Source organism: Pan troglodytes, chromosome 2 (assembly GCF_028858775.2).
Source record: "Pan troglodytes isolate AG18354 chromosome 2, NHGRI_mPanTro3-v2.0_pri, whole genome shotgun sequence".
In the NCBI taxonomy this organism is placed as follows: Eukaryota; Metazoa; Chordata; class Mammalia; order Primates; family Hominidae; genus Pan; species Pan troglodytes.
This window is the reverse complement of record NC_086015.1, coordinates 140,106,928-140,123,194: the sequence shown is the minus strand read 5'-3', so window position 1 is coordinate 140,123,194 and position 16,267 is coordinate 140,106,928. Positions and strand designations below refer to the sequence as shown.

General features: G+C 42.3%; 1 protein-coding gene across 7 annotated transcripts in view; it reads right to left on the bottom strand.

Moving 5' to 3' along the window:
- NCK1 (NCK adaptor protein 1) overlaps nt 1-16,267 on the bottom strand; it is an 86,995-nt gene that overhangs the window by 54,634 nt on the left and 16,094 nt on the right. Inside the window, exon 2 of one of the 7 annotated variants that reach the window (XM_063805190.1) lies at nt 5,198-5,420. The gene's annotated coding sequence lies outside the window, so the exon portion shown is untranslated. 7 annotated transcript variants of the gene reach the window in all.

Sequence of the window (16,267 nt, the reverse complement as noted above, 5' to 3'; positions counted from 1 at the left end):
AGTCATTCTGCTGGTCATTTGGGATGCAGCATATGCACCGAACCAATGGCTAGGGTATTATATTCCCTACTACCTGAGATGCACGGGTTTAGAAACCAAGGGGTAGAGAAGTTAGATTGACTCTTCACCATCACTCCCAGTAACTTACTTATGGCATGTGGATTTCCTATCCCCACAATTTAAAATCTCTGCTGTACTAGAGATCCTGAGGGTAATGCTTCCACAGTAGGGGTTCACGGAGCCTAAAGCCACAACCACCACTTGATCACTATGGGCTTCTCATACTGATGAACGAGCAGGCAAAGAAAGGAATAAATATACTAGCAGTGATAAATGACCCTGATTATTAGGACCTGTTGTATACAATGGGATTAGGGAGCAATCTGTCTGGAATGCAGGGTATTTCCATGCTTGCTAATAGGATAAACAGGAAATTACAGCAACCATGGCTCAAAACAGGCAAGGCAACTAAAGGCTCAAGTCCCACAAGGATGAAAGCCTAAAGGACACAAGCAACTTAAACCAGCTTAAATGCTGGCCCAGCATAAAGGAAATCTAGAATAGGTAGTAAAAGAAGGTAATGATGAATAGTAATTCCTGCCTCAATACCAGTTGCAGTAGCAGGTACCACTGGCTTATATCACTAACCCTTCTCAAATTTCCATGGAAGATGTCAAGACTTGGTGATGGATTAGAATCAATGTAGGGTTTAAGCCAATCTGAGCAAAGCAAGATGCAGATTCTATCAAAAGTCTCATGCCTCAAAAACAAAGATAAAGAGATGGGACTTAAACTAAAAAGCTTCTGCACAGCAAAAGACACAATCAGCAGAGTAAACAACCCACAGAGTGGGAGAAAATCTTCACCATCTATACATCTGACAAAGGACTAATATCCAGAATCTACAAGGAACTCAGATCAGCAAGAAAAAAACAATCCCATCAAAAAACAGCCTAAGGACGTGAAAAGACAATTCTCAAACAAAGATACACAAATGGCCAACAAACATATGAAAAAATGTTCAACATCACTAATTACCAGGGAAATGCAAATCAAAACCACAATGCAGTACCACCTTACTCCTGCAAGAATGGCCACAATCAAAAAATCAAAAAATAGATGTTGGCGTGGATGGCGCAGATTCCTTAAAGAACTGAAAGTAGATCGAGCAATCCCACTCCTGGGTATCTACCCAGAGGAGAAGAAGTTATTATACGAAAAAGATACTTGCACATGCATGTTTACAGCAGCACAATTCACAACTGCAAAAATATGGAACCAGCCCAAATGTCCATCAATTAACGAATGGGTAAAGAAAATATGGTGTGTGTGTGTGTATATATATATATACACACACATACACACACACACACTATGGAATATTACTTAGCCATAAAAAGAAACAAAATAATGGCATTTGCAGCAACCTGGATGGAACTGGAGACCATTATTCTAACTGAAGTAACTCAGGAATGGAAAACCAAACACCGTATATTCTCCATTCGTAAGTGGGAGCAAAGCTATGAGGATGCAAAAGCATATGAATGATAAGGGTGGTGGCGTGAGGGATAAAAGACTACACATTGGGTACAGTGTACATTGCTGTTGGGTGATGGTTGTACCAATCTCAGAAATCACCACTAAAGAACTTACTCATGTAATCAAACACCATCGGTTCCTCAAAAACCTACTGAAATAAAGTATTTTAAAAGTCTCATGTATAATCTTCATGCTCTCAGTCTCTCCTTTGATTCTAGTTGTATTAATTGACTAATGCTGTGTAACAATAGTGGCTTAAAACAACACAAATTTGTGATCTCACAGTTCTAGAGGTCATTAAGTCTAAAACAGGTCTTACAGGCCTGTTTGGCATTTGCAGCAGCCTGGATGGAGTAGATTACAAAGCTACAATCAAAGCCTGCATTCCTTCAGAAGGCTCTAGAGAAGAATCTGTTCTTTGTCTATTCCAGCTCCTAGAAGCTGTTTATATTCCTTTGCACTTGGCCACATCATCAAGATTTCTGCTTTCAGCATCACATCCCTTTCCTGGACTAATTGATTCCCTCTGATAAGGACTGTTGTGATTACCAGAGCCCACTCAGATAATCCAGGACATCAGTAGCACAGGCAACCGAAAAGAGTCAAACTGGACTTCATCAAAATTAAGATCTTTTTAACATACTTTGTATACAAAAGGACACTAAATTAATACAGTGAAAAGGTAACCCACAGAAAGGAATATTTGGAAATCACATCTGATAGGACACTGATATTCAGAATATATAAAGAACTCTTACAAGTCAAAAACAACAACAACAAAATCCAGCTGGGTGTGGTGACTCACACCTATAATCCCAGCATTTTGGGAGGCTGAGACAGGAGGATCCCTTGAGGCTAAAAGTTCAAGACCTGCTTGGGCAACATAGTGAGATCCCCATCTCTACAAAAAATAAATAAATGAGCCAAGCAGTGGCATGCACCTGTAGTCCTAGCTACTCAGGAGGCTGAGACAGGAGGATCCCTTGAGCCCAGGAGGATGAGATTGCAATGAGCTATGATTATGTCACTCTATTCCAGCCTGAGTGATACAGTGAGACTTTGTCTCTAAAAAGAATAAAATAAAAATCCAACACAAAAATGGAGAAGGAATTGAATAGACACTTCTCCAAAGAAGATATGCAAACAGTGAATAAGCACATGAAAAGATGATCATATCACCAGCCATTAGAAAAATCCAAATCAAAACCACAATAATACCACCTCACAACCATCACCATGGTTATTATTTAAAAAATGATGACGACAGAAAATAACAAGTGTTGGTGAAAATGTAGAAAATCAGAACCCTTGTGCACTGCTGGTGGGAAGATAAGATGGTACAGCCACTGTGGAAACCCATATGGCAGTTCTTCAAAAAATTAGAAACAAAATTACCATACAATCCAGCAATTTCACTTCTGGATACAAACCCAAAAGAAGTAAAAGTGAGAACTCAAATAGATACTTGTACACCCATGTTCATATTGGCATTATTCACAACAGCCAAAAAGTGGAAGCAACCAAAGTGTCCATGATCAGGCCAGGCGTGGTGGCTCATGCCTGTAATCCCAGCACTTTGGGAGGCTGAGGCGGGTAGATCACCTGAGGTCAGGAGTTCAAGACCAGCCTGACCAACATGGCGAAACCCCCATCTCTATTAAAAATACAAAATTAACCAGGCGTGGTGGCCCATGCCTGGAATCCCGGCTACTTGGGAGGCCGAGGCAGGAGAATTACTTGAACCCAGGAGGCGGAGGTTGCAAATGAGCCGAGATCGTGCCACTGCACTCCAGCCTGGGCAACAAGAGCAAAACTCCACCTCAGTGTCTGTCATCAGTTGAATGAGTAAACAACATGTGGTAAATATAGATTCAATGGAACAGTACCAGCCTTTGGTCGGGGAGGAACTTTAGACACATGCTACAATGTGAATAAACCTTGAAGACACTGTACTCAGTGAAATAAGCCAGTCATAAAGGACAAATATTGTATGATTTATTTCACTTACACATGGTTCCAGGAGTTGTCAAATTCATAGAGATAGAAAGTAGAATGGTGATTGCCAGAGGTTGGGGGGATGGCAGACTTGGGAGTTGTTGTTTAATGGGTACAGAGTTTCAGGTGGCAAAAATGAAAAACTTATGCAAACAGGTGGTGGTGATGGCTGCATAACAATGTGAATATACTTAACACTGTACACTTTAAAATGGTTAAAATGGTAAATTTTATGTTACACATATCTTACCACAATAACTTTTTAAAAACATGTACATGAATGCCAGTAGCCATATTACTTGTAATAGGCATAAGGGAGAAAAAACTCAAATGCCTGTAAACTGATGAATGCATAAAATGTGGTATTAACTGTAAAATTACATATTATTCAGCAATAAAAAGGAATGAAGTACTGAGAGGTGACAGCGTGCTGGCAGTCCTCAAAGCCCTCGCTCGCTCTTGGCACCTCCTCTGCCTGGGCTCCCACTTTGGCAGCACTTGAGGAGCCCTTCAGCCCACCACTGCACTGTGGGAGCCCCTTTCTGGGCTGGCCAAGGGCGGAGCCTGCTCCCTCAGCTTGTAGAGGGAGAGGCGCCAGCGGGAACTGGGGCTGCATGCAACGCTGGCGGGCCAGCTGGAGTTCCAGGTGGGCGTGGGCTTGGCAGGCCCCGCACGCACTCAAAGCAGCCGGCCGGCCCTGCCGGCCGGGCAGTGAGGGGCTTAGCACCCGGGCCAGCAACTGAAGAGGGTGTACTGGGTCCCCCAGCAGTGCCAGCCCACCGGCGCTGCGCTCGATTTCTTGCCGGGCCTCAGCTGCCTCCCCGTGGGGCAGGGCTCGGGACCTGCAGCCCGCGATGCCTGAGCCTCCCCGCCCCATGGGCTGCTGTGCCGCCCGAGCCTCCCGGAGCACTGCCCTCTGCTCCAGGGCGCCCAATCCCATTGACCACCCAAGGGCTGAGGAGTGCGGGCGCACAGCGCAGGACTGGCAGGCAGCTCCACCTGCAACCCCTGTGCGGGATCCACTGGGTGAAGCCAGCTGGGCTCCTGAGTCTGGTGGGGCCTTGGAGAATCTTTATGTCTAGCTCAGGGATTTTAAATACACCAATCGGCACTCTGTATCTAGCTCAAGGTTTGTAAACACACCAATCAGCACCCTGTGTCTAGCTCAGGGTTTGTGAATGCACCAATCGACACTCCGTATCTAGCTACTCTGGTGGGGACTTGGAGAACCTTTGTGTCAACATTCTGTATCTAGCTAATCTGGTGGGGAGGTGGAGAACTTTGGGCCTAGCTCAGGGATTGTAAACGCACCAATCAGTGCCCTGTCAAAACAGACCACTCAGCTCTACCAATCAGCAGCATGTGGGTGGGGCCAGATAAGAGAATAAAAGCAGGCTGCCTGAGCCAGCAGTGGCAACCCGCTCCGGTCCCCTTCCACATTGTGGAAGCTTTGTTCTTTCGCTCTTTGCAATAAATCTTGCTACTGCTCACTCTTTGGGTCCACACTGCCTTTATGAGCTGTAACACTCACCGCGAAGGTCTACAGCTTCACTCCTGAAACCAGCGAGATCACGATTCCACCAGAAGGAAGAAACTCCGAACACATCTGAACATCAGAAGGAGCAAACTCCAGACGCGCCACCTTAAGAGCTGTAACACTCACCGTGAGGGTCCGCGGCTTCATTCTTGAAGTCAGAGAGACCAAGAACCCACCAATTCCAGACACAGTACCAGTATGTGCTATAACATGGATGAACCTTAGAAACATCAAGCTGCTGGGTGCAGTGGCTCACACCTGTAATCCTAGCTCTTTGGGAGGCAGAGGTGGGAAGATCACTTGAGCGCAGGAGTTCAAAACCAGCCTGGGCAACACAGTGAGACTGTCTCTACAAAAAAAAAAAAAAAAAAATCAAAAAATTAGCCTGGCATGGTGGCACATGCCTGCAGTCCCAGCTACTCAGGAGACTGAGGCAGGAGGATCACTTGTGCCTGGATGGCAGAGGTTGCAGTGAGCTGTGATCAAGCACTGCACTACAGTCCGAGCAACAGAGCAAACCTTGCCTCAAAAAAGAAAAAAACAAAACAAACAACAAAAAAAACATTGAGCTAAGTGAAAGAAAGCGGTCACAAAGGACCATATACTATATGATTCCATGTATATGAAAGGTTCAGAATGAGCAAACGTATAGAGACAGAAGGCAGATTAATGGTTTCCTAGGACACGGAGAGGGGAGGCTAGGGGTGACAACTAATGAGTATGGCATTGCTTTGGGAGGTGATTAAAGTGTTCCAATATGGCTGGGTGCGGTGGCTCGCGAGGTCAAGAGATCAAGACCATCCTGGCCAACATGGTGAAACCCCGTCTCTACTAAAAATACAAAAAATTAGCCAGGCATGGTGGCAAGCTTCTGTAGTCCCAGCTTCTGCGGAGGCTGAGGCAGGAGAATCACTTAAACCTGGGAGGCAGAGGTTGCAGTCAGCCAAGATTTTGCCACTGCACTCCAGCCTGGTGACACAGCGAGACTCCGTCTCAAAAAAAAAAAAAATTCTAATATTGTGGTGATGGTTGCACAACTCTGAATATATAAAAGCTGAATTGTATACTTTTAATGAGTGAACTGTATAGTATGTGAATCATATCTCAATAAAACCTTTTTTTAAAAACCGACAAGACTAATGACTGAATGGAATCATAAAATAAAGCAAGGAGGGCCAGGCACGGTGGCTCACACCTGTAATCTCAGCACTTTGGGAGGCCGAGGCAGGCAGATCACGAGGTCAGGAGTTTGTGACCAGCCTGGCCAACATGGCGAAACCCTGTCTCTACTAAAAATACAAAAATTAGCCAGGTGTGGTGGCAGACGCCTGTAATCCCAGCAACTTGGGAGGCTGAGGCAGGAGAATAGCTTGAACCTAGGAGTCGGAGGTTACAGTGAGCAGAGATCATGCCATTGCACTCCAGGCTGGGCGACAAGAGCAAGACTCCTTCTCAAAAGAAAAAAAAAAAGAAAGAAAGAAAAGAAACAATAAAGGCGATGAATAAAAGATAACGAGAATCGAAACATTACAGTTTGAATTCTTGCTCTGTCATTTATCATCAGTGTGTAACACTGAGCAAGTTATCTAACCTCTCTGCTTCAGTTAACACCTACCTACAGGGTTGCTGTGAGGATTTAACAAAATAGGTAAAACAGTACAGTGCCTGAGACACAGCTGTCTTTCCCTGTCCTCTTCTCCTACCTAATGCTAAAAATTCTACCACCAATTTTATGGAAACATAAATTCAATGACAGTTGTATCTGAATTTAATGCTAAAGAAGTTATGTCTGTTCCAGGTGACAAATAACTTAAAAGTCACCAATTATATGTAACTGGCAAGGCAACTTTCAACTAATTCACTGCAAGTCGATACTAAGGCACAGGAAAATATAAACTTTATCTCTCAACTTCTTTTTCTCCTTCTCGCCTTCATTTTTAAACACTTCTTTCCTCACCTTCCTGCCCTTTTAACTTATCCTTTATTCCAAACTACCAGTCTTACTTAGGCTGCTATTTATCAGGAGAAAAGGCAACAGTAACTTTTTTCCATTTTATGTTAAGATAGAAAAAAAATGCTGAGCATGGCGGTGCACTCCTGTAGTCCCAGCTACTCAAGAGGATAAGGTGGGAAGATCGTTTGAGGCCAAGAGTTGGAGGCTGCACAGCATTATGACGGTGCCTGTGAACAGCCACTGTACTCCAGTCTGGAAAACACAGTGAAACCTCATTTCTAAAGAAATAAAACACAATATAAAAGATAGGGGCTGGGTGCGGTGGCTCACACCTGTAATCCCAGCACTTTGGGAGGCCAAAGCAGGTGGATCACCTGAGGTCAGGAGTTCGAGACCAGCCTGGCCAACATAGTGAAACCCCGTCTCTACTAATAACACAAAAATTAGCCGGGCATGGTGGCACCTGCCTGTAATCCCAGCTACTTGGGAGGCTGAGGCATAAGAATCGCTTGAACCTGGGAGGCGGAGGTTGCAGTGAGATGAGATTGTGCCATTGCATTCCAGCCTGGGTAATAAGAGCAAAACTCCGTCTCAGAAAAAAAGAAAAAGAAAGATAGGAAAAAAAAAAAAAGACTGATCATGTAGCTACAGGACAGTTCCATACTCTGCCTAAGTAACTCATTAAAGTTCCCTAAACAAAAAATGAACGAACTTTAAAAACATGAGAATGAAAAGGCATACAAGAAAGTTTCCTTTGTGTTCACAGGTCTCTCATTTATCTGGAGACAAAACTGTATGACATCTACAGACTGTGACAGCAATTTCTTAGTACAGTTGGCCCTCTGTATCCATGGGTTCCGCATCTATGAATTCAACCAGCCGTGGATTTAAAACATTCAGGAAAAAAAAAAAGCACCTGTACTAAACATATACAGACGTTTTTTCCTTGTCATTATTCCCTAAACAATATAGCATTAACTACCTAAATACCATTTACAATGTATTAGGTAATCTAGAGATGAGTTCGAGTATACAGGAGAATGTGCATAGGTTATATGTAAATACTACCCCATTTTACACAAGAGACTCAAGCATCCTCAAATTTTGGTATCTGCAAGGAGTCTTGGAACCAACACCTCATGGATACCAAAGGACAAGTATATACTATCCATAACCAAGTTTTACTGCAAAAGAAAAAAAAAGGATAACTATATACTACCTATAGCCAAGTTACTACCAAAAAATATATACTTTAAGTCAGGTGCTCTGAGAAGTTAGTGTTAATACAATTTTGTTAACCCATGCTTCCATCTTAAGTATTCCCTCATTTGACTTTAATGTTAAATGAAAATTTAGTTTCAAACTACTTTAAAGGACAATGTCTTTCAAAGGGGCACCTGCCTTATAAATGCTTCCGGAATAACATTCAGTAAAAGGATGTGGTTTAGAACAGATGAAATACCACTGTACTGCTGCTTTTGTACACGTTCAGATCAGAAAACTCCTATTAAAAACATGCCAAAATAAATAAATATTATGTCTATGGAAGCTTTTAAGTTAGCCATTCCAACTTCATAACATTCTAAAAAGAACATATCTCTTATGAAAGGTTGCTATAAAGAGCACAGAACCTTTTCTCCCTCTACAAACCCCTTAACCTTGATGCCTAACTGTATTATCTCACTGTATTTCACTTCAGAAATATTTACTGGACAATGAGTGCACAGAGTAAGTATGCTAAGTAGTTTTAATACATTGTCATTAATCACCACAGCAAACTGATAAAATCAGTATTAATATCACCATTTTTAACTGAAGAAACTAAGGCTTCAAAGGTTTAAGTACGCTGGGTGCTGTGGCTCACACCTGTAATCGCAGCACTTTCAGAGGCCAAGGTAGGCGAATCACTTGAGCCCAGGAGTTGGAGGCCAGCCTGGGCAACATGGCAAAATCCTGTCTCTACAAAAAATTCAAAAATTAACCAGCCTTGGGGGCATGCACCTATAGTTCCAGGTACGTAAGGAGCTGAAGAGTTATCAAGCCACTGTACTCCAGCCTAGGTGACAGAGCAAGACCCTGTCTCAAAAAAGTTAAGTAATGTGCCCTAGATGACAGCTGGAAAAGACAATTCCCTCCTTTTATATTTCTATTATGTAAAATTTCAAACATACATTAAAGAAGAGAACAAACCCCTTAAACCCATCATGTAGCTAAAATCATCAACTCATGGCCACTTGTCCACGGCCACAATATCCATATTCTCACCCATTCCTGTTTCCTTGCTTAAGTATTTTGAAGCAAAAAACTTTTGTCTGTAAATATTTCAGTGTATACCTCTAAAAATTTCTGTAAATATTTCAGTGTATACCTGAAAAAATATTTTCATCCATAAATATTTAAGTAAATATCTCTAAAACATAAGAACTTCAGAAGGCGCAGTGGCTCACACCTATAATCTCAACACTTTGGGAGGCCGAGGTGGGCAGATCACTTGAGGTCAGGAGTTCAAGACCAGCCTGGCCAACGTGGTGAAAAACCGTCTCTACTAAAAATATAAAAATTAGCCAGTCGTGGTGGCAGGTGCCTGTAATCCCAGCTACTTGGGAGGCTGAGGCAGGAGAATCCCTTGAACTCAGGAGGCGGAGGTTGCAGTGAGCTGAGATCAGGCCACTGCACTCCAACCTGGGCAATAGAGTGAGACTCCCTCTCAAAAAAAGAAAAAAAAAAAAAGGTCAGGAGTGGTGGCTCAAGCCTGCACTTTGGGAGGCCAAGGCAGAAGGATCACCTCAAGACCAGCCTGGCCAACATGATGAAACCCCATCTCTACTAAAAATATAGAAATTAGCCGGGCATAGTGCCACACGCCTCTAATCCCAGCTACTCTGGAGGCTGAGGCACAAGAATCGCCTGAACCCAGGAAGCGGAGGTTGCAGTGAGCAAGGCTGCACCACTGCACTCCAGCTTGGGCCACAGAGCAGGACCGTGTTTCAAAAAAAAAGACAAGACAAGAACTCAAAGCTGTACTCTATCATTCTCATTAAGCTATACTTTCTTATAGAATAAATAAAACCCAAGGTACCCTCTGATCTCAAACTACTTAATAAAAGGTAACATTTCAGAACTTTCAAATGCATATGACAAGGGATAGCTCTACTGGATGCAGCCAACTTAATCATCCCTCTTTCTTGAAACTGCTGGTTTCCTTACCCCTATATTAAATTGGTTTCCCTCCCTCCACGCCACCTGCTTCTGGTTTCCATTTCTGGCTCCTCATTTTCCTTCCACTGAGCCATCTGCTCTTCTCACATATACCCTCTCTCTAGATAGCTCATTCATTATTATGACTTCATCGTATCACCTCTGGCCTAGACTCTGTAATTTGAATTGTGTTCTCTAATCCAAGCTACTGTTCCTCAACATTTCTACTTAAATATCTTGCTATCACCTCAAACTGAACATGCATCAATCTCCAAAAATTGAATATGCATCATCTCCAAAAATCCAGCTCTTCTATCCTCTTTACCAATCTATTAATTATAATTGTAAATCATTATCTTCCAATTCACCCAGGCTCCCCTTAAGTCACACATCAATTTGTGTTGGTTTTTCTCTTGAAATGTCTCTCATCCATCCTTTTCTGTTCCATTTACACTGACATCACTAAAACTCAAGCCTTCAGCAACTCACCTAAATTATCATAAGAGCCCTTGGTTAAAATTCAACTATCTCCATTTCAGTCGGTTCTGTATAATAGATTCCCTCCAACAACATATCTACTGAATGACTAATGTATCCTAAGCACTGGCCAATTAATGCAGGGATACAACAGTGAGCAAGACAGACACCTCTTTCTAGCAGAGGAAATTAAATTTTTTCAAATAAAATAATTATAGGTTGCAAAAAATGCTGTGACAAAGATTAACACAGCGCTACCATAAAGGACAGAGAATATGAGTGCTACTCTAATTACAGCTTTTAGTTAGAGAAAAAAAAATTTAAGTGGGCATTTTAAGGATGAAGAGGAGGCAGTCATGTAAATATTTAAAGTAGAGTGCTCCAAGCAAAAGAAACTGCAAAGTACATAGGTTCCAGCAGGGGAAAAAAACGTCTCACGTTACACAAAATGACCGTGTGGCTAGAGATGTGGCCAGAGAACAAGGGCAAAAGTGGTACAATGTGAGGTTGGGAGAGACACAGGCCAATTTTATTCTACATGTAATAAGAAGTAGGCTGGGCATGGGGGCTCATGCCTGTAATCCCAGCACTTTGGGAGGCCAAGGTGGACAGATCACATGACGCCAGTAGTACGAGACCAGCCTTAGCCAACATGGTAAACCCTGTGTCTACTAAAAAACACAAAAAATTAGCTGGGTGTAGTGGCGCATGCCTGTAATCCCAGCTACTTGGGAGGCTGAGGCACAAGAATTGCTTGAACCCAGGAGGCGGAGGTTGCAGTGAGCTGAGATCACACCACTGCACTCCAGCCTGGGCAACAGAATGAGACTGTCTTTAAAAACGTCATGTAATAAGAAGGGTTTTAAGCAAGGAAATTATAATCCAACACAGGCTGTGAAAGAGACTGCTAGTATTCACTAATGACTGTGTTCTCTTCATTAAGACACTGCTATACTACACTTCCCAGCCACCCCTGCAATTAGATAAGATCACATGACTCAGTTCTGACCAATGGAACTGAATGGGTAAAAGTGATATATAGTGATATAAGCCACTTCTAGCCTGGACCCTAAAATCTTTCTCCACACACACTTCCCCTTCCAAAACAATCTGAGAAGCCAAAGCTGATTATGGTGGTGACATAAGATACAGGTGCCTGTGCTCCAAGTGACTGCATAAAGCAAAGGTGCCCCTCAACACACACACACACACACACACACACACACACACACACACACACACAGTGATGTGGGAAAGTAATGTAAACTTTCATTGTATTATGCTGCCAAGTAAGAGGTATTGTTGTATCATTAATGCAGAAATCTTAAAAACATTTCTCTGGCTGTTGTGTGCTGCTGTGTGAAGAATGAGTTAAATGGACAGACAAAAGTAAAAATAAAAAGACCTGTTCAGACTCAACAAAAACATAACCCAAATGAAAAATGGGCAAACGAACAAAATAGACATTTCTCGAAATATATACAAATAGCCAACAAGCATATGAAAAGATGCTCATCATCACTAGCCATTATGGAAATGCAAATCAAAACCACAGAGATATCACCATTAAGATAGCTACTATTTTTAAAAAAAACACGCAGGAAACAAGTGTTAGTGAAAATGTAATGATATTGGAACTCTTATGCACGGTTGGTGTAATGTAAAATGGTGCAGCTGCTATGGAAAACGGTATGGTGGTTCCTCAAAAGATAAAAAATAGTTTACCATATAATCCAGCAATTCAACTTCTGGGTGTACATCAAAAAACTGAAAGCAGGAACCTGAACAGATATTTCTACACCCATGTTCATGGAAACACTATTCTTAACAGCTAAAATGTGGAAGCAACCCAAGCTGTTCATCAACAAATGAATGGATAAACAAAATGTGATATATATAAGCAATGGAATATTATTCAGCCTTAACAAGGAAGAAAATTTTGACATGTGCTACAAAACGGATGAACCTTCAAGACATTAAGTGAAATAAGCCAGCCACGGAAAGACAATATGATTCCATTTATATGAGGTACCTAGAGCAAACAAATTTATACAAACATAAAGGAGAAACATGAAGAATAGTGGTTGCCAGGGGCTAGGAGGAGGGAAGACTTGGGGAGTTGTTAGTATGTATACAGTTTCAGTTTTACAAGATGAAAAAGTTCTGGGGACTGGTTGTACAACAATGTGAATATACTTAATACTGAACTGTATACTTAAAATGGTTAAGATGTTCAACTTTATGCTTATGCAGTTTACCACAATAAAAAATAGAAGCTGGGCGTGGTGGCTCATGCCTCCAATCCCAGCACTTGGGAGGCCGAGGCGGGCAGATCATGAGGTCAGGAGTTCAAGACCAGCCTGGCCAATATGGTGAAATCCCGTCTCCACTAAAAATACAAAAATTAGCCGGGCGTAGTGGCGTGCACCTGTAGTCCCAGCTACTCAGGAGGCTAAGGAAGAAGAACTGCTTGAACCCAGGAGGCAGAGGTTGCAGTGAGCCAAGATTGCACCACTGCACTCCAGCCTGGGTGACAGAGTGAGACTCCATCTCAAAAAAAATTAAATAAAATAAGAGGCCAACAGTGTAAGTGAAGAGATGATGGCTGTTTGACTTGAGTAGTATGGTGATGCAGATAAAGAACAGAAGACTTCAAGATGTATTTGGAGGTAGAAAAGACAGGATTTGCTGATGGACTGGAAGTATGTGAGAGTTAGAATGAGGAAAAGAAAGGTATCAAGTATGACACCTTGGCTTCTAGCTACTGAGTGGATGGCAATATCATTTAATGAAATGAGAAAGACAGGAATGAACAAATGTAGGGTGGAGCGCAGAAAGCAGACCTGGAGTGTACTTTAAGAATGAAGGGATCAAGAGTTTGTTGGCTGGGTGTGGTAGCCTAACACCCGTAATCCCCACACTTTGGGAGGCTGAGGTGGAAGGACTGCTTGAGACCAGGAGTTCAAGACCAGCCAGGGCAAAGAAGTGAGAACCCCATCTCCACAAAGGGTCAAAAAATTAGCTAGTATGGTGGCACACACACCTAGGTGGTCCTAGCTACATGGGAGGTTGAAACATGAGGATCCCTTGAACCTAGGAGATTGAGGCTGCACTCTAGCATGGGTCACAGAGCAAGACCCTGCCTCAAAAAAACAAACAAAGTTTGTTGATTGTCTTAAGTTCAAGATCCATGAGATATCAAGTGGCAACATCAAGGAAACACATTCTCACTGTTCTGGAGGCCAGAAGTCTGAAATCAAGGTACTTCAGCAGGAACGTGTTCCTTCTGAAGATGCTAGGAAGAATCTGCTCTAGGCTCCCTCCTAGTTGGCTTGTAGATAGTCATCTTCTCCCTGGTGTTCTGTCTCTGTGTCAAAATCTCTCCCTTTTTTAAAAGGCCCGAAGTCATGCTGGATTAGGGTCCACCCTAATAACCTCATTTTAACTTGTTTACCTCTGTAAAGACCCCACTTCGAAATAAGGTCACATTCTTTTTTTTTTTTTTTTTTTTTGAGACGGAGTCTCGCTCTGTCACCCGGGCTGGAGTGCAGTGGCATGATCTCGGCTCACTGCAAGCTCCACCTCCCGGGTTCACACCATTCTCCTGCCTCAGCCTCCTGAGTAGCTGGGACTACAGGCGCCCACCACCACACCCGGCTAATTTTTTTGTATTTTTAGTAGAGTCGGGGTTTCACCGTGTTAGCCAGGATGGTCTCATTCTCCTGACCTCGTGATCCACCCATCTCAGCCTCCCAAAGTGCTGGGATTACAGGCGTGAGCCACTGTGCCCGGCCTTTTTTTTTTTTTTTTTTTTTAATATTCTTTAAGTTCTAGGGTACATGTGCACAACGTGCAGGTTTGTTACAGAGGTATACATGTGCCACGTTGGTTTGTTGCACCCATCAACTTGTCATTTACATTAAGTATTTCTCCTAATGCTATCCCTCCCCCAGCCCCCCACCCCCCAACAGGCCCCAATGTGTGATGTTCCCCTCCCTGTGTCCATGTGTTCTCATTGTTCAACTCCCACTTATGAGTGAGAATATGCAGTGTTTGGTTTTCCGTCCTTGTGATATTTTGCTGAGAATGGTGGCTTCCAGCTTCATCCATGTCCCTGCAAAGGACACGAACTCATTCTTTTTTATGGCTGCATAGTATTCCATGCTGTACATGTGCCACATTTTCTTTATCCAGACTATTATTGATGGACATTTGGGTTGGTTCCAAGTCTTTGCTATTGTGAATAGTGCACATAAGGTCACATTCTTAAGTACTAGGGATTAGGAATTCAACATATCTTTTTGAGGGTGATATAACTCAACCCATAATATCTGGCTAAACAACTCTTTATTTTAGATTCTGTTACAGTAATTGGTGTGGTCTCCATTTTCCTGACTAGGCTTTAATTGAAAGCGTATATCTATTTTCTTTCATTTTTCCAGGATACCCATAGAGCCTCTCATTCTGCAAAATCATGTTCCTTGATTCTGGGAATTTTTCTTGAATATTTTACTGATAATTCCTTCTTTTCTCTGATGTCTACTAGTACTTCTGTTATTTGGAAGTTGACCTCTGACGGACCTTTTAATTTTCTTTTCTCATTTATTTTCCATCTTTTCCTCTACTTTATGAAAGAACTCCTTTACTCTAACTTCAACCTTTCTATTGAGTGTTCTATTGAGCCTTTTTTTTATTGTTGTTCTGATTGTTCCCAGTTTGTTTTCTACTTCTTTTAAGAGGAGGTTTCTTATATGAGAAGCTTTCTTCACATGTCTGGTGATCCTTGATTATCTCCTCATATTTAAAAGGAGGGCCATAAAAGCTATTGTAAATAACACAGATTCTCTTCTTGGGTTAGTAAGAGAACCATCCTCCAAATTCCTACTTGATTGCCAGAATTCTGGAAGCCAAAGAGAAGAGGCCTCAGTAACGGTCTCAATATTGAGCATTTTAACTTAATTCAGTGTTTTCTGTAGAACACTTGACCTCCAATTGTGTCTAGAGCCCACCCTCAGTGTCAGAAATAATAGTCAGTCTTCTTGCTGGGGTACTCAAGAAGGCAGTAACTTGGTGATACAAACTAACGAAGGAATCTAGACTCAACCTTTCTTAAAAAAAAAATAGCTTTATTGAGATACAACTCAGATTATCATAAAACTCACTCATTTAAAGTATACAATTCAATGTTTTAGTCTATTCAGAGTTGTGCAACTATTACCACAATGAATTTTAGAAAATTTTTGTCACCCCAAAAAGAAACTCCATACCCTAGAGTCACTTCCCATTTCCCTCTAACCTCCCCTACTCCCAGTCCTATGCAACCACTCTATCTCTACAAATACACAATTTCTGGATACTTCATACAAATGAAATCATACAATGTGGTCTTTAGTATACTTAGCACATTTGTTTGTTTGTTTTTGAGACAGAATCCCACTCTGTCGCCCTGGCTAGAGTGCTGCGTTGCTATCTTGGCTCACTGTAACCTCCACCTCCCCCAGTTCAAACGACTCTCCTGCTTCAGCCTCCCGTGTAACTGGGATTATAGGTGCCCGCCACCACATCCG